General features: G+C 43.6%; 1 protein-coding gene across 4 annotated transcripts in view; it reads right to left on the bottom strand.

The window, feature by feature from the left end:
* The window catches only part of ACCS (1-aminocyclopropane-1-carboxylate synthase homolog (inactive)), an 82,642-nt gene extending 60,918 nt beyond the window's left edge, over nucleotides 1-21,724 (bottom strand). For all 4 annotated transcript variants that reach the window (XM_048854248.2, XM_048854247.2, XM_075129538.1 and 1 more), the window contains exon 1: nucleotides 21,479-21,724. The gene's annotated coding sequence lies outside the window, so the exon portion shown is untranslated. The remainder of the gene's footprint in view (nucleotides 1-21,478) is intronic.
* Nucleotides 21,725-22,230: the final 506 nt, after the last annotated feature.

Here is a 22,230-nt window from a genome sequence, read left to right as displayed (position 1 = left end):
GTTGTTTTCCCCCAAACCCTCCTCTCCCCCACCTTCAATTTTTTCTCTTATCCCAAAGATTGCCGTCATCATTTCCCACCCACGACTTTGTTCACTTGATGCGCCTTCTACCCAATGCTGCCAATAAATGAGGTCTTAGGAAAGAATCCAGCTTGTTCCCTTGCTGTGTTTCCTATAGGAGCTGAAATGAAGCAATTATACCCAACTTTTGTTTCAGAGAAAGAGTAGTCCCATAGGTATCACAGCTTCCTCCTCCAAACAGGGTGTGGGTGTGAGGAGGAAATAAATGAACAGACTCGACGCAGTATTAAACAATGTCTAAAGCAGCATTGTTACAATAACAGCCTTATATAAGCAGGTAAGTGAAATGGATTGTGCATCTCGAATTGTAAGGTATACATGCAGGCAGGGGAAGAACTATGGCTAGTGTGGGACCCTTGATTTGGAATTATGGTAGGTAATTGGCAGAGACTTACCTCTAGCCCTGGAGTGTAAATCCAAGCCATTTGAGTAGGGATTAGAAGTTGTTCCCATCAGACAGCTGTTGGGTGGCTCTTAGGTGAAATGGGTTTGGTCGGTCACCGTATATTTCTCAGTGGACAAGTAAGACAAGATGGGTGAGGTATCTGTGTCTCCTTCATGTCTGAGCTCTGTGTAAGATCGAAAGCTTTTCTCTCTCATCAACAGAAGTTGGTCCAATAAAAGACATTACCTCACCCACCTTGTCTCTGTAATACCCTGGGACCAACAAGGCTACAACTGTGCTGCATACATCAGTGGACACGTGTCAATCCAACAAATACACCTAAGCAACTAACACTCGTTGCTCCCTTATACAGGGGTGCCATTTCAGATTGGGGGTGGGGACTTTAACTCTGATTCCAAGGGCTACTTAGGCACCTGAAAACTCTGGAGTTTTTTTTTTTTTTTTTTGCAGATAAATATTAGACCCACTCAGCTCTAATACTAACATGTTCTCACACCTTGTGTCAAGGCACTTAAGTAACACTGGTTGGGTTTAAAATTTTAATGTATATTCTTTGTTACTAACTCTTGACTACAACAATTGAAACCATTGTAGAAAAATCTAGATTACTTTCTATCAATTTTTTGCAGTTCACCAAGCCTGGAATAGATCATTTAACTTTGGAAACATCCGACTAGGGCAAGGCCCCATGAGTTTATACTGCACCTGCCTGGGGCTCTAGAGGTGTTACCTCACTACAAACTTCCATATCCTTAATTTAATCACCAGCCCTTTCTTATCTTAATCCCCCTGCCTCTGTTTGTAAACAAAATACTGACTCCCTACCACAGGGGCACCTCTCCTCTGCAGAACTTAACCATAGCACAGCATTAGTGTGAAATGTAAGAGTTCCACCTGGGAGCTTGCACACCTCCTGTATGAAACTCAGGGGGAAGGGCTTCTGCCCTCCCCTGCCCTCCCCCCCCCCCCCCATTGGCACCATTGCCCTTATAAACTGTCTCAGCAAAGAGGCCAAGGTCCTACACTAGAGATGGTCCTTCCAGGGCAGGGCTGAGGAATGTTGGCAGTGCAGTGTAAAGGAAACTTGCACAGCCTAAGTAGGCCCTACTACACAATTTCAAAGTGTCCCTCTTCCCTAGCTCTGCACTTACAGCTTCCTAGAATCAACCAAACCCTGCCACCATTCCCTCCATCTCTGATGGCGCTGCCAATCCCCTCACCATCCAGTGTCTTGCCTCACTTACCCTCTCAGTTTCTCTGTGCACTTACCATGTCTGTAGGGCAACCAGACAGCAACTGTGAAAAATCGGGACAGGGGTTGGAGGGTAATCAGAGCCTATATAAGAAAAAGCCCCAAATGTCTGGACTGTCCCTGTAAAATCGGGACATCTGGTCACCCTACATGTCTGCTGGTGGCTGGCACAGAAGGCTGCTACTCCCTGTCTCTCTGCAGGGGCTGCTCTCATGCTGGTTAGCTTCACAAATCACCGTGAGAACTGGAATGGGGGGCAGCAGACAAAGGAGCCAAGTCACTTTTCTCCACTTCCTGACAGTAGCAAGAGTTACCTGCAGTGAGGATGGAAATCTGGCTGCTGTCCCTACTCCCTACAGGTCCCCTGCTGTCTGGTGCTTCGTGAAGGTACCTCTATCCCATGATACTCAGACTGAGGCTTGGGAGCTACAAGTGGTTATTTAACGGGTCTCTTGCAGCTCTTTGCAGCACGTGGTATTAAAACACTGTGTGATTTAATTATTAACCAATCAGGATGCTTTTACTATGTTATTAACCAGTTGTAGTTGATAAAATAATAATACTTGGTCAGACATTTTGCTGTGAGACTAATATGAATATTCAGTAGTATAGTCAATGAAACAATGAATTCACACTACTGTGGCTCTTTTGGGTAATGCTGATCGCTAATCTGGCTCCCAAACTACTCTCTGTGATGGCAACAGCTCCTGCAAGGCCTCTTGGACACATGACTCCCCTCCAACAGGCACCACAGGGGATGCTGGGATCAGAATTATAGGCATGTTACCCCATAGTTTAGGACAGGAAGTGAAAAATACCAACCCCACTGATTCTGCAGTGGGGATTATGGGTAGTTGAATGAAGTTTGGCCCTTAAATGAGGTTGATGAACCAAGAGAAAGATAATGGAAACTGCATAAATAAAAATACAAGCAAAATAAACAAAGGAGGCACCAAGAAACGTGGGGGAAGGAGGGAACCATCAAACATGAGCTTCTCTGCATCTTCCTCTTTTGGCTTTCTGCAGAGATGAAGTTAGAAAGAGTTTGGATGTTGTTGTTCAAAGGTTCCAGCACATGACTGTGACATTGCACTCCATATGTTTGATGGAAATATGCTAATGAGTGTGAATATAATGTAACTGGAGTATGCTTTATGCAAAAAGTCTCTTGTAAGGTATCATTACTCCTGCTGAGTGTGGTCATCCAATTTGTATGAATGTATCATTCTTGTATCTGAAACTAGGAATATGAAGTATAACTCTGGGGTCCTATTGAAATTATGCAAAGTGTGGGCCATTAATGGTGGTTTGGATTCTGGATGGCTCCCAGAATTGGGGGGGAGGGATAGCTCAGTGGTTTGAGCATTGGCCTATTAAACCCAGGGTTGTGAATTCAATACTTGAGGGGGCCATTTAGGGATCTGGGGCAAAAATTGGGGATTGGTCCTTCTTCAAGCAGGGGGTTGGACTAGATGACCTCCTGAGGTCCCTTCCAACCCTGACCTTCTATGATTCTATGACAATTGCCTGTAAATGGCTCTGTTTACTTGCAAACCTTCCTGGGTGCATACAGGCCAGCCCTGGAAGAATGGAGGCTGGGGTCTCACAGAACATGTGACCATGTCACCTGGTACTGGAATCTATCTTAAATCTGGTACTTTTCCATTTAGAAGGAGGGGTGGGAACCCAGAGAGACAAAAGATTCCCACCTTGTGCCAATGCTATAAAAGCGGGTGGAACATAACAAAGTGACTGCCAGTCATGAGAAAACCCCTAGTTACCACCTGTGCTGGAACTAACAAGGACTGTACCGGGGAAAGGATTGGGCCCAGACTAGGAAGGAGTCTAGTCTGTGAAAGAAGTTTATTGGAAGATCTCTGAGGGTGAGATTTTACCTGTAAACAGTTTCTTAATGTATTAAGCTTAGACTTGCGTGTTTTTTCTTTATTTTGCTTAGTGACTTACTTTGTTCTGTCTGTTATTACTTGAAACCACTTAAATCCTACTTTTGACACTTAATAAAATCACTTTTGTTTATTAATTAACCCACAGTAAGTGATTAATACCTGGGGGCACAAACAGCTGTGCATATCTCTCTATTAGTGTTATAGAGGGCAGACAATTTATGAGTTTACCCTGTATAAGCTTTATACAGAGTAAAACAGATTTATTTTGGGTTTGGATCTCATTGGGAACTGGGTGTCTGGGTGCTGGAGGCAGATAACCTGCTAAGCTGTTTTCAGTTAAGTCTGCAGCTTTGGGGGCATGGACCAGACCTGGGTCTGTGTTGCAGCAGGCTAGCATGTCTGGCTCAACAAGGCAGGGTTCTGGAGTCCCAAGCTGGCAGGGAAAATGGGCTCAGAGGTAATTCCAGCATGTCAGATGACAGTCCCAAGGGGGTTTCTGTGACTGAACCCATCACAATGACTGTGGTACTTCTCTCCTGGATCTCTGCAGAGAAAACTATCTTTTTCTTCAACCATACCCTCCCCACATGCATCCTTTCTTGGGACTCTCTCTCTTCTCCCATCCTTATCCTCTCGAACTCCTCTTCCTGACCTTTGAGGCTCTATCTGTGGCTATATTTTTGCTCTTGTGTCTTGTCTTCCCTTTCATACCCAATGCGCTCTGCCTGTTCCTCTCTCTATAACACACCATGGGTCCTGATTCTTCATGGCCTGCCACCTGGAGCATCACTTACCCCTCTACAAGGTAGGTGTAAAATGCTACCAGATCAGTATCCTCCACTCACTCACACAGATGGGAGTTTCTGACACTCACTTCACACAGGTGTAAGCAGTGACACAAGGTGAACCTGGAAGGCCCCTACTAGCAGCTTTGGACCTATTGACATGCTGTCTCTACACCTGCAACTGCTCACTCTTCCTGTGTGCCCACCTGTGCATCTTGTGCTCCCTTCCCCTTTTGATGCACATCCTTAATCCTCATTCCAACTTCAGTGACTCACACCATGATGCCTGCTCACGCAAAGTTGAAAAAAAGAAAATGTAACAGAGCAAACTATATGATCCATATTCCTGCTCCTCAGGGCAGAGCCTCCTCTTCCTTTGTTTGCCAGTCTGTCCTCTTTCCTCATCGCTCCCTGTCCCCAATGCTCAGCCATCATTATTTGTTGTTTAAGGCCTGACCCTGCCAGTCAGTGGGAGTTGAAGGCACTCTGCACTCCAAGAGCCTCTACCAGCCAGAGTTTCAGAATTGTTGAGCACCTACAATTCCAGTTGGATTCAGCAGGGGCTACAGATACTCAACCACTCTGAAAATCAGGCCTTTGTTTATAAGCTCCTCAGGGCAGGGACCTGATCCTGTTCTTAGACTGATGTAAATTAACAGTAACTCCATTGAAGCCAATGGAGTTACACCACTAAAATACCAGTGTAATTGAGAGCAGAATAAGAGCACTGCTTTTCTTATAGGTCTGTAAAGCTGGCAGCACACCAGTTGTTATTAACAAGTAATAAGGTCTCAGTCTATATGTAATATTTCATGCTGATGGGTCATCATGAACATAGTACCTTTTTTATCCAAGGGACATGGGCTCTCTTCCTCAACAGCATAGAACACAGTCCTGGACATCAGACACTAGAGCAGGATTCTCACCTTGATGGGCAGCATTCAGTCCATTGTTTCAGTAAGGAGAATGCCCTGGGACAGAAGTTGACGGCTGTTCCTGGCACTTCAGATCAAATGAAGTCACTGATTCAGCCTTGCCAAAACCATAGTAATAGACCCCTTCTGTACAGAAGGCACTTCTATCCCCAGAGCTAGTTCCCACCTGGGATGTGTCTGGCTGTCAACCCATTCCCCTGCTGTCATCCTGGAAATGGAATACAGACAAAAACCACAGACAAGAGCAGCCTGAGAAAACTCTGACATTCAGATAGAGAAAGGCAGAGTAAGTATTTATTTTGTTCAGATGTTCTCAAGCCCTGAAATAAAGCTTTCTTAGAAAACACTGAGGCTTCCTCTTAGCCAGACTAGGAATAGAAGATTTCCACTCTTATCTCACCGGATTTGCCAGACTGGAAGCTGAACCAAATATTTAGACCAATGATGGCATTCAATAAAAAATGCCCCTTTTGTAAAAAATAATCCACACACCGGATAGACTAAACTAAATCTGCTGAAAGAACAGAGTGTACAATATACATGCCAACCACTGCACCTCCCATATTCAAAACAACTGAATCCATGGCAAGAAAAACACATGGAGAACATGGCTATATAAACAAGGGTATAAATTAGACAGTAAGGCAGAGAAGGGTCCTGCTGTCTAAGGTTCTAACTCAGGGGCAAAGCAATGCCTAAATGTGATCCCGAGTTCAATGGTTCAGCCCATATCCACCTGCACCTTCAGTACAGAAGTGCAGCCCATGGGGACTTCAGATTGCAGCATGTAATTCAAATTAAAATGGAGCATTGTACACTGGGCCTCTACACTCTGTAGAACACATTTACATCTTTAAAAGTGATGGGGGCTGGCATCTGGCTCCACGTTACACTGATTACATGCATTTCTCATTCCTAACACTGTGATAAATGAAGGGAGTGGCAGTAGCTCCCTTTTATGGACACCCAGCCAGCCAGTTAGCTATAAAATCCCTGTTAGTAGCTGTTTTCTACTTGCTTTACCTGTAAAGGGTTAAAAAAGTCCATAGGTAAAAGGAAGGGAGTGGGCTCCTGACCAAAAGAGCCAATGGGAATGCTAGAACTTTTTAAAATTGGGAAAAAACTTCCCCTTTGTCTATCTGTTGTTGTTCTCTGGAGAGAGGAGATAGAGCAGAGACAGGGCTGGAGCTATGCTGTAAAAAGCTGTGGGCCAGGTATGAAAATCACCAGACCATACCTAGAAACTACTCATTTGAAACCCCAGATATGTAAGTAGATCAGGAAATGTCTAGGAAGATGCGATTAGGTTTATCTCTTCTATTTCTTTATGGCTTGTGGACTCCTCTTTGCTACCCCAGGTGCTTTTGTTTTGCTTGTAACCTTTAAGATGGACCTCAAGAGAGCTATCTTGATGCTTAATTGTTTTTTTTTAAATCTAGCAAAAAGCCTAAGTTCCAAATGTATTTTCTTTCTTTTTTGTTTTTAATAAAATTTACCTTTTTTTAAGAACAGGATTGGATTTTTGTGTCCTAAGAGGTTTGTGCATATGTTGTTTAATTAGTTGGCGGCAACAGATGATTTCCTTTGTTTTCTTTCTCAGCTCTTCCCCAGAGTGTGTAAGTGTGTGTGTGTGTGTGTGTGTGTGTGACTGAAAGGGCTTGAGGGTAACACTCAGGAAGGAATTCCCAAGTGCGCCTTTCTGGGCTTCAAAAGGGAGTTTTGCACTTGGGTGGTGGCAGCATCTACCCATCCAAGGTCAGAGAAAAGCTGTAATCTTGTGAGTTTAATACAAGCCTGGAGTGGTCAGTATTAATTTTTAGAATCCTTGTGGGCCCCCACCTTCTGCACTTGAAGTGCCAGAGTGGGGAATCAGCCTTGACAAACACTGTAAACTATTATTCCACTAATTAACTATCAACTTATACAAGGACCTAGGAATGGATATTTATAACATATAATAAGGATTCAAACAATGAAAGTCCAAGGAAGTAATAAAAAAGAGAAACTGAAATATTCATTTGTGAAATGAGGTATTACTGAAACCCGGTGAGACAATTAACATGCTTGGAATGTTAAAAATCACTGGATACACGCATATAAGAATGACAGAGTTGGCAGAGGAGGAGAGTGGTTGGCACTTTATATTAAAGACAAAATCAATTGCTTTTGAGCTATTGACAAGTCATAAGGATAAGACCTAGATGTGATAGATTCGGTCACAGAGACTCCCCTCGAGACTGTCACTCGATGAGCTGGGATACCACTGAGAACAACCCTCCTGCCAGAACAGGCGCCCCTCCACTCCTGTCTTGCTGAGTTAGACACTCCAGCACAGACTCAGAGGTTGGGCCATGCCTATCTGCAGTTCACTGAAACTGAGATTCACTCAGCCCAGAGGCTTCTCAGTTAACAGGGACTTTCCCAGAGGCCAGTGTTCAGCCTTTCTGGGAGCCTGAACCCCAAATAAATCTGTTTTACCCTGTATAAGCTTTATACAGAGTAAGTTCATAAATTGTCTGCCCTCGATAACACTGATAGAGAGATATGCACAGCTGTTTGCACCCCCCCGGTATTACCACTTACTCTGGGTTTATTAATTAACAAAAGTGATTTTATTAAGTATAAAAAGTAGGATTTAAGTGGTTTCAAGTAATAACAGACAGAACAAAGTAAGTCACCAAGAAAAATAAAGCAAAAACATGCAAGGCTAAGCCTAATACATTAAGAAACTGATTACAAGTAATATCTCACCCTCAGAGATGTTCCAAAAAGCTTCATTCACAGATGAGACTCCTTCCTAGTCTGGGTCCAATCCTTTCCCCTGGTAGAGTCCTTGTTAGTTCCAGCAGACATCTCAGGTGGTAAGCAGGGGGTTTCTCATGACTGGCTGCCCCTTTTGTTCTGCTCCACCCCCTTTTATAGCTTTGGCACATGGCAAGAATCTTTTGTCGGTGCTTGTCCCCACCCCTGCCTCATCAATGGAAAAGTACAAGGATTAAGATGGATTTCGGTATCATGTGACATGGTCACATGTCACTGTAAGACCCCTAGTCTCCATTCTTCCTGGGTTGGCCCACACATACACAGGAAGACTTACAGGTAAATAAACCATTTACAACCAATTGTCCGAGTCAATGGGAGCCATCAAGACTCTAAACCACCATTAATGGCCCACACTTTGCATAATTACAATTGGACCTCAGAATTATACTTCATATGTCTAGCTTCAGATGCGAGAATGATACATGCATACAAATAGGAGGAATATATTCAGTAGGTTATAACCTTTATTATGATACCTTATAAGAGACCTTTTGCATAAAGCATATTCCAGTTACATCATATTCACACTCATAAACATATTTCCATAAAAAATATGGAGTGCAACGTCACACTAGAATACTTGTGGATCCGTGTCTCATTGATAAACCCCAAGACAGGGTACTGGTGGGGCTCTGTTAAAGCCCACCAAATCAGAGGAGGGGACAGGATGAGCCACTCCTCCAGCAGCTATTTATTATGTGTAGAAAGAAAAACTGCATCATCATGGGGGATTTCAAAGTGGGGTAGATGTGCTGGAGGTCACATGCTGCCACTAGTAAAACATTCTTGTAGTTTCTAAAAATTATAGAAGATACCTTTCTAACTCAAAATATGTTGTCGCCAAGTCAGGGTTAGTCTATATTAGGCTTCGTTCTGATAGATTAAGATGACTTGATCTCTGAACTAAAAATCAATGGTTGCTGACCATGGTGCAAGTCATCAAGACATGATTTCTTTTGTTAAAAGCAAACAGAATATAGTCCTGACCAGTAATAGATATATACTTGGTGCTTTAAAAGGGACAAATTCCCAAAATTGAAAATAATCATGAGCAAGATTGAGTGGGAGGAAATATTTAAACCCCAAAATATTAATAATAATGGGAATTGCTTAAGAATGCTTTATTAGATGCCTAAACCCCCCACAATTCACAGCTACAAAAGAAGGCTTCTTACTTAAAATATATATATATATATATATATATATATATATATATATATATATATATATATATATAGACTGGTCAGGACTATATTCTGTTTGCTTATAACACAAGAAATTAGGTCTTGATGACTTTCCCTCTCAGAAACCATCAATTTTATATAGAGAGAGTATAATATAATTCCATATCTACAAATGGAAAAATGGAGAAGTTGATTGCAATGAGTATAAATCAGCTGTTAGGAAATAGACAATTAATAAGGAAAGCTTAAGCATTAATGAAAAGTCTGTTAAAAGTAGAGTTAAGGACATTAAGAAATTATTTAAATATATCAGGAACAAAAGAAATCCTAGCAATAGTATAGGTCTAGACAAGAATGGTAAAATTGTCAATCATGATGCAGAAAAGGCAGAAGTATTGAATATTTCTGTTCTGTATTTTGAAAGATGAAGGATTATTTTAAAGTGATAATGAAGTACATATTATTCCATCAACAAGTAGGGGGAATGGTAAACAGCAACTATTAAAAGTTAAACTTTTCTAAATCTGCAGGACTGGATAACTTGTACATAAGAGTGTTAAAAGAATTGGGTGAGGAGCTCTATGAATCATTAATATTGCTTTTTACTAAATCTTCAAACATGGCAGGAGTTCCAGAAGGCTAGATAAAAAGCCAATGTTGTGCTAATATTTAAAAAGGATAAAAAGGATGACTTGGGAATGTATATGCTAGTTACCTTGACATCAATCTGAGGCAAAATCATGAAAAGGCTAATATAGGACTCAATCAGTAAAGAATTAAAAATAGTAGCATAATTAATGCCAATCAACATTTTTTATGGATAGTAAGTCTTCTCAAACAAACTTGGTATAGTTTTTTTTTTGAGGTCATAAGTTTAGTTGATAAAGGTAACTGTGTTGACATAATATTCTTAGACTTCGGTAAGGAGTTTGATTTAGGCCTGCGTAACATTCTGCTAAAAAATAGTACTGTACAATATCACTGAAGCCCATAGTAAATAGATTAAATACTGGTTAACTGTTAGATTGCAAAAAGTAATTTGTAAATGGGGAATCATCATCCTATGTGGTTGCTTCTAGTGAGGCCCCACAGAGTGGTAAATGATGGTGGAGTGGTAAGTAATGATGGGGGCAGTTTAGTGATTCAGATTGATCTGAATCACTTGGTAAGGTGGGCTCCTTGGAACAACCTGATTTTTAACACAACAACAATCAAATGTTAAAATAAAAGGAGTAGTTGGGGCACCTTAGAGACGAACAAATTTATTTGAGCATAAGCTTTCGTGAGCTACAGCTCACTTCATCAGATCCATTCAATGGAAAATACAGTGGGGAGATTTATATATACAGAGACATGAAACAATGGGTGTTATCATACACACTGTAAGGAGAGTGATCACTTAAGGTGAGCTAATTCCAGCAGGAGAGTGGGGGGGGGAGAAGGGGGGAGAGAAGAAGAAAACCTTTTGTAGTGATAATCAAGGTGGGCCATTTCTAGCAGTTGACAAGAACGCCTGAGGAACAGTGGGGGTGGGGTGGGGGGTGGAAATAAACATGGGGAAATAGTTTTACTTTGTGTAATGACCCATCCTCTCCCAGTCTCTATTCAAGCCTAAGTTAATTGTATCCAGTTTGCAAATTAATTCCAATTCAGCAGTCTCTCATTGGAGTCTGTTTTGGAAGTCTTTTTGTTGTAATATTGCGACTTTTAGGTCTGTAATCGAGTGACCAGAGAGATTGAAGTGTTCTCTGACTGGTTTATGAATGTTTTAATTCTTGACATCTGATTTGTGTCCATTTATTCTTTCACGTAGAGACTGTCCAGTTTGACCAATGTACATGGCAGAGGGGCACTGCTGGCACATGATGGCATATATCACATTGGTAGATGTGCAGGTGAATGAGCCTCTGATAGTGTGGCTGATGTTATTAGGCCCTGTGATGGTGTCCCCTGAATAGATATGTAGATACAATTGGTAACGGGCTTTGTTGCAAGGATAGGTTCCTGGGTTAGTGGTTCTGTTGTGTGGTGTGTGGTTGCTGGTGAGTATTTGCTTCAGGCTGCAGGGCTGTCTGTAAGCAAGGACTGGCCTGTCTCCCAAGATCTGTGAGAGTGATGGGTCGTCCTTCAGGATAGGTTGTAGATCCTTGATGATGCGTTGGAGAGGTTTTAGTTGGGGGCTGAAGGTGATGGCTAGTGGCGTTCTGTTATTTTCTTTGTTGGGCCTGTCCTGTAGTAGGTGACTTCTGGGTACTCTTCTGGCTCTGTCAATCTGTTTCTTCACTTCAGCAGGTGGGTAGTGTAGTTGTAAGAATGCTTGATAGAGATCTTGTAGGTGTTTGTCTCTGTCTGAGGGGTTGGAGCAAATGTGGTTGTATAGTAGAGCTTGGCTATAGACAATGGATCGTGTGATGTGATCTGGGTGAAAGCTGGAGGCATGTAGGTAGGAATAGCGGTCAGTAGGTTTCCGGTATAGGGTGGTGTTTATGTGACCATTAGCACCGTAGTGTCCAGGAAGTGGATCTCTTGTGTGGACTGGTCCAGGCTGAGGTTGATGGTGGGATGGAAATTGTTGAAATCATGGTGGAATTCCTCAAGGGCTTCTTTTCCATGGGTCCAGATGATGAAGATGTCATCAATATAGCGCAAGTAGAGTAGGGGCATTAGGGGACGAGAGCTGAGGAAGCGTTGTTCTAAGTCAGCAATAAAAATGTTCGCATACTGTGGGGCCATGCGGGTACCCATAGCAGTGCCGCTGGTTTGAAGGTATACATTGCCCCCAAATGTGAAATAGTTATAGGTGAGGACAAAGTCACAAAGTTCACCGGAAACCTACTGACCACTATTCCTACCTACATGCCTCCAGCTTTCACCCAGATCACATCACACGATCCATTGTCTACAGCCAAGCTCTACGATACAACCACATTTGCCCCAACCCCTCAGACAGAGACAAACACCTACAAGATCTCTATCAAGCATTCTTACAACTGCTGGAAATTGTCAACTGCTGGAAATGGCCCACCTTGATTATTACTACAAAAGGTCCCCTTCCCCACCCCTCGTGCTCTCCTGCTGGTATTAGCTCATCTTAAGTGATCACTCTCCTTACAGTGTGTATGATAACACCCATTGTTTCATGTTCTCTGTGTATATAAATCTCCTCACTGTATTTTCCACTGAATGCATCCGATGAAGTGAGCTGTACGAAAGCTTATGCTCAAATAAATGTGTTGTGGCACCTTAGAGACTAAGTCCTCCTATTCTTTTTGAGGATACAGATGAACCTGGCTGCTGCTCTGAAACCAAATGTTAGGTTGTGCATCTAGAAAAAAAGAATGTAGCTCACACTTATTTGATGGGGGGAGTGTGTCTTGAAAGCAGCGACTCTGAAAAGGACTCGGCCTCATGGTAGATAATCAGCTGAATATGAACTCCCAGTGTGGTGCTGTAGCTAAAAGAATGAACATGATTCTTGAATGGATAAGCTGGGGAATATCAAGTAGGACTAAGGAGGTGGTAAAACTTCTGTACACAGCACTACTGAGACTGTTACTGGAATAATGTGTCCAGTTCTGGTGTTGACACTTGAAAAAGAATGTTGACAAATTATGAAGGGTTCAGAAAAGAGCTGCAAGAAAGACTTGGGGTCTGGAAAACCTGCCTTGGAGTGAGAAATTTAAGAAGCTCAATCTGTTTAGATTAACCAAGAGAAGGTTAAGAGGTGCCTTGATCACAATCTAGTACCTGCATGGGGAAGAGATGTCTGATAGCAGAGGGCTGTTTAATCTAGCATAAGAAGGCATCACAAGATCCAACAGAGCTAGACAAAGCCGAACTAGAAATAAGGCACAATTTTATAATGAGGGTAATTAACTACTGGAACAATTTACCTAGGGATGTGACAGATTCTCAATCACTTGGAGTCTTTAAATCAAGACTGAATATCTGTTTAAAAGATATGCTATAACTCAAACTGAAGTTATGGGCTTGAAGAACAAATTATATGGTGAGGTTCTCTGGCCTGTGTTATGCTGGAGGTAAGACTAGTTGATCATAATGGTCCCTTCTGGTCTTAAAATCTATGACTCTATGAAAAGTCTTTAAAGAGGTGCACAGCTTTCTTGGCAATGCATGCCTGGTTAAAACCCTGCTGACCTATAAAATTATTAAAAATCTCAGAGGAAAATGTGTGTGTGATACAGAGGAAATTTTAATTATTATTTGTAATTACAAGGCAGAGTACATCTCTTTTTAAAAAAAGTTTCTTCAATAGAATAAAGAAGAAAACTTAAATGGGAATTGTCCTCACATAGCTGACAACATTTGAAAGGAAAAAGGATATTTGGAGAGGGGGAAAAACAGGGACATGGGGCTAAAGTCTTGTTTCAGTGTAACAAATGTAAATCCAGAATAACTCTACTGAAGTCAATGAAGTTAACCTAAATTTACACTGGAGTAACTGAGAGTAGAATCTGGCCTACACTTTTAAATGTAAAATTTTGCATTTTTATAAAATTAGACAGTTTCCCCCCAAATCAAAATAAAATGAGAAAACTTCCAGTTTGGAGGTTTTAAAATTTCTTTGGGAATATTTTTGTCCAGCTCATGAACCTATTTCTCCCTGGCCTTGACCCTGGTATTGTTACTTAGGACTATGCACAGTGGGTGAAAATACTACCAAATCAGAATGGTAGGCTTTTACACTCACTTTGCATTGAATGAATGATGCAAAACCAGATGAAACCTGTCCATTTCAATGGAGTTTTGTTTTGTGATTTTGGGGTCATTCAAATCCAGAAAACTCAGGAGGATTCAAACCCTAAGCAGGTGAAAACAAGAACAAAAAAAGTTGACACAAAACCACTCTGATGCGAATTCGCCATGCTTTGCACAAGTCTAGTGAGCAATGTAAACCCATGCCTGCAAACTGTCTTATTGGAATCTGGAGAGTAGTGGAGTGAGGAGGGAGGAAGCATGTACAGTAGATTTATGAATCAGCTTCTCAGACAGATGGGAAAGGAAACAGGAACTCAAAACAGAATAATGCTGCACAGAATATGTTTGTTTAAAAAAATCCCAGACTGCCACCATCTGGTTCTGATTTGGGGCTGTGGCTAAATAGACATACAACTGAAAAGGCAACACCAGATGTCTTGCTGTTGATCTACAGGAAGCAGAGCAGCAACTTGTCTTGACTCATCATCAGGATATCTGTCTCCCCCCCAAAAAAGCAGAAAAAAACATATCATTTCTGCCTGCAGACCACACTTTTGGTTGTGCCAACATGCAGGATGCACATACTGTACACAAAAATCCAGTCACCAAATGCAGAAGTCTGCCCTAATCAGTTACATCTGCTCTAGAGTCTGGTTATCAGGTGACAATCACAGCTGGCCAAATGAGATCTCCCATGGCACAGGTCAGAAGAATCTACCTAATCAGGAGGGCAAAACAGGGCCACATTCAGACTCTTTGGAATGATATTAGGGGACTGCACTGACCAGGACTTCTTTGTAATGAACAGAAGAATTGAGAGTTAAAGGCTCAGGGACATTCAGGAGCATGAGGGTTTCACTTTATTCAAACAATCAATTACTGAGACCATAAGACCATACTGTTACCTTCCAAACCACTTTATGCTACATAAGGATCTGCTGGCATAGCTCCTGAGGCAGAGGGGATACCAGGTGAGCTCCAAATATGTCACTAACAGCAAGGAGCTGAACAGAGGTTGCATGAACCTCTGAGCCATTATTCTCACTAGACATTAAGGGGGCATCCCTGCCTGGAAGAGAGATGTTCTGGGAGCTGGAGCTGCTTATACTATTTTCACTGAATCAGCAAAGGTCCCCTGCGGTTAGGAGCCAGCTCCGTTGGCCAATTTACTGTACAGGAGCCTTCATTTCCTTCTGCCCTTTAAGAAAAGATGACAAGTGTGTGCATGTGCATCATGGGTGGTGTGTGAACCACCGGCTTGGGGAAGCTAGCCCCTGCCCTTTCTTCTCCCCTCCCCCACTAGAGCTCAGAACCCCGCACTGCGGCTGCCAGCCCCACCGCCCCAGCCCCGGGATACCCAAGCGCCTCCAGCCCTGGAGCGCCAGGCAGGCGGGCGGCGCAGGCCCCAGTGCCCCAGCCCTGGAGCACCGAGCAGTGCAGCCCCCAGTGCCCCCAGCCCCGGAGAGAGGGGCAGGCTGCGCAGCCCCCAGCCCCGTGTGGTGTTCAGATGTTGATGTTTGTTAGTACCTTGCCTGGCTTCTACAACACCCCAGAGCACCAGAGTGCAGTGCAAGCACTGGCCCCAGCTGCCCAGAGTCTTGGGCCGCAGGCCGGACCCCACTAGCCCCAGCAGGAAGCGGCCTGGGGGAGGAGTGTGGGTGGGGCCATGCAGGGCTGTTTGGGGAGGAGCCTCCCCTGGCCTGTGATACCCGCCGCCCATGATGTGCATGTATATTGAGGTTATATGTTCTTGAAAATCCTTCTTCAGGCAAGATCTGGAAACTGTCGACTCCTACAGATATCTCAGGAGGTATTTAGGAAAAATAATTCAAATAACTAACTGACTCCTTATAACTTGGTTTAGTGACAAGTAAGGGCTGTGTGTTTATATGGAAGGCAGTGTTGCCAACTTTCACGATTTTGTTGCCAGTCTTGAAATATCTGATGTTTTATTAGAAGTCCCAGTTTCTAGAAGCATGTGATTAGGTGAGAATCTCAGCTTTCACATTAAAATAAAAGTTTCTAGTTCTCATGGTCACAGAAAAACTGAGTGCACACGGAAGGGTCAAATAAAAATAACCCAAAATGTATAATTGTTTTTAAAAAAACCTCATGATTTTTAATCTAATTTCATGATTTTTTGAGGCTGAATATCCCTAAAGCTGAAGCCTGGATAATCGCCCTTAAGAAAGCGGTACCAGCCCAATCATTCAGGATATTTAAAACTAGGTTTGACAAAACACTAGATGATGTCCTGTTGGGAACTAAACTGTACGGGCCTGATGATTGATACAGACCCTCCCCACTGCCCTTAATAGTAAACCTGGCCAACATTTTTCAATTAAATTTTTTGCTGAAAATTTGACCCCCCCACAAATGGATAAAAAAGGTTCATTGTTTGGTTTTTGACCAGTTGGTCCTTTTAAAAAAAATTCAATAAATTTGGTAAGCCCCTAAAATTTTAGGGAATTTTTTTTGGCTGACTTTTTAACAGCTCTACCTAATAGATCTTTTTCAGCTCTAAACTCTAGGGTTCTCATCTTTACTGAGACATGGTGTCAGAAGGTGATGACTGGGAGCAAGATAGATCAACTTTCAACCCACTCCCTCCATGATTTCCCCCCCCCCCCAAGATAGAAAAATATTCTAAAGTAGATACTGAAAAAAAAATCCAGGGAGGAATTAACAAGATAGGCACATGACAGTCAGCATCTCTCATGAGTACACACTATTGCAACACTTCTTTTAACCATCCCTACCTTGTGTGTAACCCCCTCACTCTGTGTTAAGTTCAAACTGACTGTGAGCTTCTTGAGGCAGGTGTTACAAGAGGTATATATGTAACCCTTCTGCCCATCAGAGTTGGCAGCAACACGGGCCGGGTTCAGTATCTAGGGGTTCCATTCCAATAACACAATGCAAAATCGGCTCGAGCCCCCACCCAGTGACCTGGGACAAATATATACCACCCCCGCTGGGCGCCTCCAAGAGGCAATACTTCCCCTCTCGCAAACAGAGTCTGAGTGTAGCAAAAGCCTTTTAATAGCAGAGAGAAACAATGTGGCATTATGTTGGGGAAACACCACCAACAGGATTCATAACACAACCCATGAGCAAAAACCCCACCCCAAGCAAATTGGGGCATGTCCTTTCCCTTTGGTTCTTGAAACCAGCAACCCAAAATCACCCAAAGTCCCGAAAGTCCAACAACCCAAAAGTCTGTCCCTGGTCAGGGCAGCCCCAGAGTTTGAAAATTTATCTGCAGAGTTTTACCTCCCAACCTGGGTGGAGATGGGGACGGGGTTTAAGGGGCACCTTACATGGTCCAAAGCTGATTGCCCCACCTCTCCATGGGGCTCCACTCCACTTCACCAGCCGTCCCACAAATTGCTCTGCCAGCCGCCCCCACCGGACCAGGGGGATGAGGTAGATAAGGCTTTCTTCCGGCAGCTCACGGAAGCTACTAGATCGCATGCCCTGATTCTCATGGGTGACTTTAATTTTCCTGATATCTGCTGGGAGAGCAATACAGCGGTGCATAGACAATCCAGGAAGTTTTTGGAAAGCATAGGGGACAATTTCCTGGCGCAAGTGCTAGAGGAGCCAACTAGGGGGGGCGCTTTTCTTGACCTGCTGCTCACAAACCGGGTAGAATTAGTGGGGGAAGCAAAAGTGGATGGGAATCTGGGAGGCAGTGACCATGAGTTGGTTGAGTTCAGGATCCTGACGCAGGGAAGAAAGGTAAGCAGCAGGATACGGACCCTGGACTTCAGGAAAGCAGACTTCGACTCCCTCAGGGAACGGATGGCCAGGATCCCCTGGCGGACTAACTTGAAGGGGAAAGGAGTCCAGGAGAGCTGGCTGTATTTCAAGGAATCCCTGTTGAGGTTACAGGGACAAACCATCCTGCTGAGTCGAAAGAATAGTAAATATGGCAGGCGACCAGCTTGGCTTAATGGTGAAATCCTAGCGGATCTTAAACATAAAAAAGAAGCTTACAAGAAGTGGAAGGTTGGACATATGACCAGGGAAGAGTATAAAAATATTGCTCGGGCATGTAGGAATGATATCAGGAGGGCCAAATCGCACCTGGAGCTGGAGCTAGCAAGAGATGTCAAGAGTAACAAGAAGGGTTTCTTCAGGTATGTTGGCAACAAGAAGAAAGCCCAGGAAAGTGTGGGCCCCTTACTGAATGAGGGAGGCAACCTAGTGACAGAGGATGTGGAAAAAGCTAATGTACTCAATGCTTTTTTTGCCTCTGTCTTCACGAACAAGGTCAGCTCCCAGACTGCTGCGCTGGGCATCACAAAATGGGGAAGAGATGGCCAGCCCTCTGTGGAGATAGAGGTGGTTAGGGACTATTTAGAAAAGCTGGACGTGCACAAGTCCATGCACAAGTTATGAGTTGCATCCGAGAGTGCTGAAGGAATTGGCGGCTGTGATTGCAGAGCCATTGGCCATTATCTTTGAAAACTCGTGGCAAATGGGGGAAGTCCCGGATGACTGGAAAAAGGCTAATGTAGTGCCAATCTTTAAAAAAGGGAAGGAGGAGGATCCTGGGAACTACAGGCCAGTCAGCCTCACCTCAGTCCCTGGAAAAATCATGGAGCAGGTCCTCAAAGAATCAATCCTGAAGCACTTGCATGAGAGGAAAGTGATCAGGAACAGCCAGCATGGATTCACCAAGGGAAGGTCATGCCTGACTAATCTAATCGCCTTCTATGATGAGATTACTGGTTCTGTGGATGAAGGGAAAGCAGTGGATGTATTGTTTCTTGACTTTAGCAAAGCTTTTGACACGGTCTCCCACAGTATTCTTGTCAGCAAGTTAAGGAAGTATGGGCTGGATGAATGCACTATAAGGTGGGTAGAAAGCTGGCTAGATTGTCGGGCTCAACGGGTAGTGATCAATGGCTCCATGTCTAGTTGGCAGCCGGTATCAAGTGGAGTGCCCCAAGGGTCGGTCCTGGGGCCGGTTTTGTTCAATATCTTCATAAATGATCTGGAGGATGGTGTGGATTGCACTCTCAGCAAATTTGCGGATGATACTAAACTGGGAAGAGTGGTAGATACGCTGGAGGGGAGGGATAGGATACAGAAGGACCTAGACAAATTGGAGGATTGGGCCAAAAGAAATCTGATGAGGTTCAATAAGGATAAGTGCAGGGTCCTGCACTTAGGATGGAAGAATCCAATGCACCGCTACAGACTAGGGACCGAATGGCTAGGCAGCAGTTCTGCGGAAAAGGACCTAGGGGTGACAGTGGACGAGAAGCTGGATATGAGTCAGCAGTGTGCCCTTGTTGCCAAGAAGGCCAATGGCATTTTGGGATGTATAAGTAGGGGCATAGCGAGCAGATCGAGGGACGTGATCATTCCCCTCTATTCGACATTGGTGAGGCCTCATCTGGAGTACTGTGTCCAGTTTTGGGCCCCACACTAAAAGAAGGATGTGGATAAATTGGAGAGAGTCCAGCGAAGGGCAACAAAAATGATTAGGGGTCTAGAACACATGAGTTATGAGGAGAGGCTGAGGGAGCTGGGATTGTTTAGCCTGCAGAAGAGAAGAATGAGGGGGGATTTGATAGCTGCTTTCAACTACCTGAAAGGGGGTTCCAAAGAGGATGGCTCTAGACTGTTCTCAATGGTAGCAGATGACAGAACGAGGAGTAATGGTCTCAAGTTGCAGTGGGGGAGGTTTAGATTGGATATTAGGAAAAACTTTTTCACTAAGAGGGCGGTGAAACACTGGAATGCGTTACCTAGGGAGGTGGTAGAATCTCCTTCCTTAGAGGTTAAGGTCAGGCTTGACAAAGCCCTGGCTGGGATGATTTAACTGGGAATTGGTCCTGCTTCGAGCAGGGGGTTGGACTAGATGACCTTCAGGGGTCCCTTCCAACCCTGATATTCTATGATTCTATGAGCTGCTCTAGGCATCCAACAAACTGCTCTGCTCCACCAGCCACTCCACTCTGCCAGCTGTCCCGTAAACGGCTCCGCAAGATATCTTCAGGCTCCTCCACTACTTAACACAACACTCAGTGATTTCAGCTCTTAGTAAGTTTAGCTCTTTTGTGATTTCAGCTTGTAGCAGGGGGGCCAGTGGTGTACCAGCACTGAGGCTCAAAGTGCAGTCAGCTCAGCAGCCTGTAACTAGATTCCTAATGGAATCAACATTAGCTCTGATATTCCACAGTGGAGAGAGGAAAAAGTGCAATTAGCATGTAAGGCAAGCCATACCACCAAGTATTAATATTTGTCCCTCAACCTCTCTCTTTTCACTGGGTTTTGGAACCCATGACCCTTGCTTAGCAAGTGCTGCTTAGTTGATGGTGAGTCCCTCCATCCTAACAAAAGGCCAAGTACAGTTCCACTGTCCTGGATTCACAAAATCAGGATAATAACAATTTATTCCTGCACCAATAACATAAACTGGGGCTCCTAGAGCAGCCAAAGTGACTATCTAGGCAGGGTGGGTGTGCCTATGCAAATGAGATCAGCCCTTAAAGTTCTTTTCCACAATCCACCATGACTCGCCACCAGATGTCAGGGTAGAGCTCATCCTGACTCTGCTTACATATATAAAAGAGAGATCTGTTTATGTAGATAATATAAATAGTGCTATCTGCTGAAACCTAACCATACATATCATTGTTCATACATTTGTAGGTTCAGTAATTTGTTATGTACCACAAATGGCTTCCCAAGTACAGCTCTTAACATCAGAGACTGTGCTGGAAATGGCCCACCTGATGATCACTTTAGATAAGCTATTACCAGCAGGACAGTGGGGTGGGAGGAGGTATTGTTTCATGATCTCTGTGTGTATATAAAGTCTGCTGCAGTTTCCACGGTATACATCTGATGAAGTGAGCTGTAGCTCACGAAAGCTCATGCTCAAATAAATTGGTTAGTCTCTAAGGTGCTACAAGTACTCCTTTTCTTTTTGCGAATACAGACTAACACGGCTGTTACTCTGAAACCTGTGTATTTTAAGTATCTGTAAAGTGCAATACACACATATAATCACTGCATAAATAATACCAAAGAAAGTAACTGCTTATCTATTCTCGTCTACATAGGTTCTTATACTGTGCTTATCATCACAGTATCTGAGTACCTTACAGGGGAGCATTAAGCGATATCACAACACATCTGTTGTTACCCGGGGTTCTTTCAACCCTAAGCTCTTGGTAACTTTTACTCTGTGCGAGGTGGTGTCAGGAAATAAATCAGGGGAGACACAGCCATCCGACCCATAGATGGCTGGCACAAACAGGACAACACAAGAGTGCTTTCACTTAAAACTAAACTTTACTTAGTCTCAAGCGCTTATACACACGTCCGCAAGAGGTTAGTAAAACACCCCCAACCCTTGATAATTACCAAAGCTGAATGTGACTCTCGAGTGGCACAGTGGCAGCCCGTCTGCTGCTGGGAAGCATGAGATGCGTCCAGAGAGAAAGAGTCCAGTCCTGAAGAGTCCCCTAACCTCAAACTTTCCCCCGTTATTTATACATTAGTAATAGAATGACATGTCCCTTAAAGAAAACTTGTTAAGCAAGCAGTTCCAATGGGCAAGCAAAAGGCTCCTCCTGATTATCGATTAACCAGGTGTGGGTTTTTCCCAGAGTTTGCAGCCTTGAGGCCCCAATAGACATTCCTGGGGCAGATCCTGCTCTTCTAAGATGCATGTATCAGCAACTTCAACACAATCCTTATCAGGAAGGACAGGAGATCAGGCTGCCCTCTCTGTGGAACCAAAAAACCCCCTCCCCTCCTTCCTTGGTTAAGCTAAGCCTGCTGACTTGGCTGCTTTTAGCAAAAAGCCATAGTGGTTTCAGGCACTTTACTGGTTTGCCAAAGTCTCCCCGTACAGTGTCACCCATTGTTCATTCTCTAATCCTTTCCCCAGGGGGAGAAGCATGCACAGTGAAGTGTCCTGTTTTGGTAAGGTGTTAGGTTTTTTTTTTTTAATATAATATCCGTGTTGCTATATGCTTATGTTAGAGAAGGCAAAGGCCAAAGAAATGTGCCTTGCACTTGGAGAGGAAGAAGCTGAGATTTGTGATGGTTCCTGTTCCTGGGTGAATTCATGTCACAATCTTGGCTTGGCCCCCAAGAAAGTTCTGTTTCCC

Source organism: Caretta caretta, chromosome 6, assembly GCF_965140235.1.
Source record: "Caretta caretta isolate rCarCar2 chromosome 6, rCarCar1.hap1, whole genome shotgun sequence".
In the NCBI taxonomy this organism is placed as follows: Eukaryota; Metazoa; Chordata; order Testudines; family Cheloniidae; genus Caretta; species Caretta caretta.
Note: the sequence above shows the minus strand (reverse complement) of the source record. Positions and strands in the feature narration are given on the sequence as shown.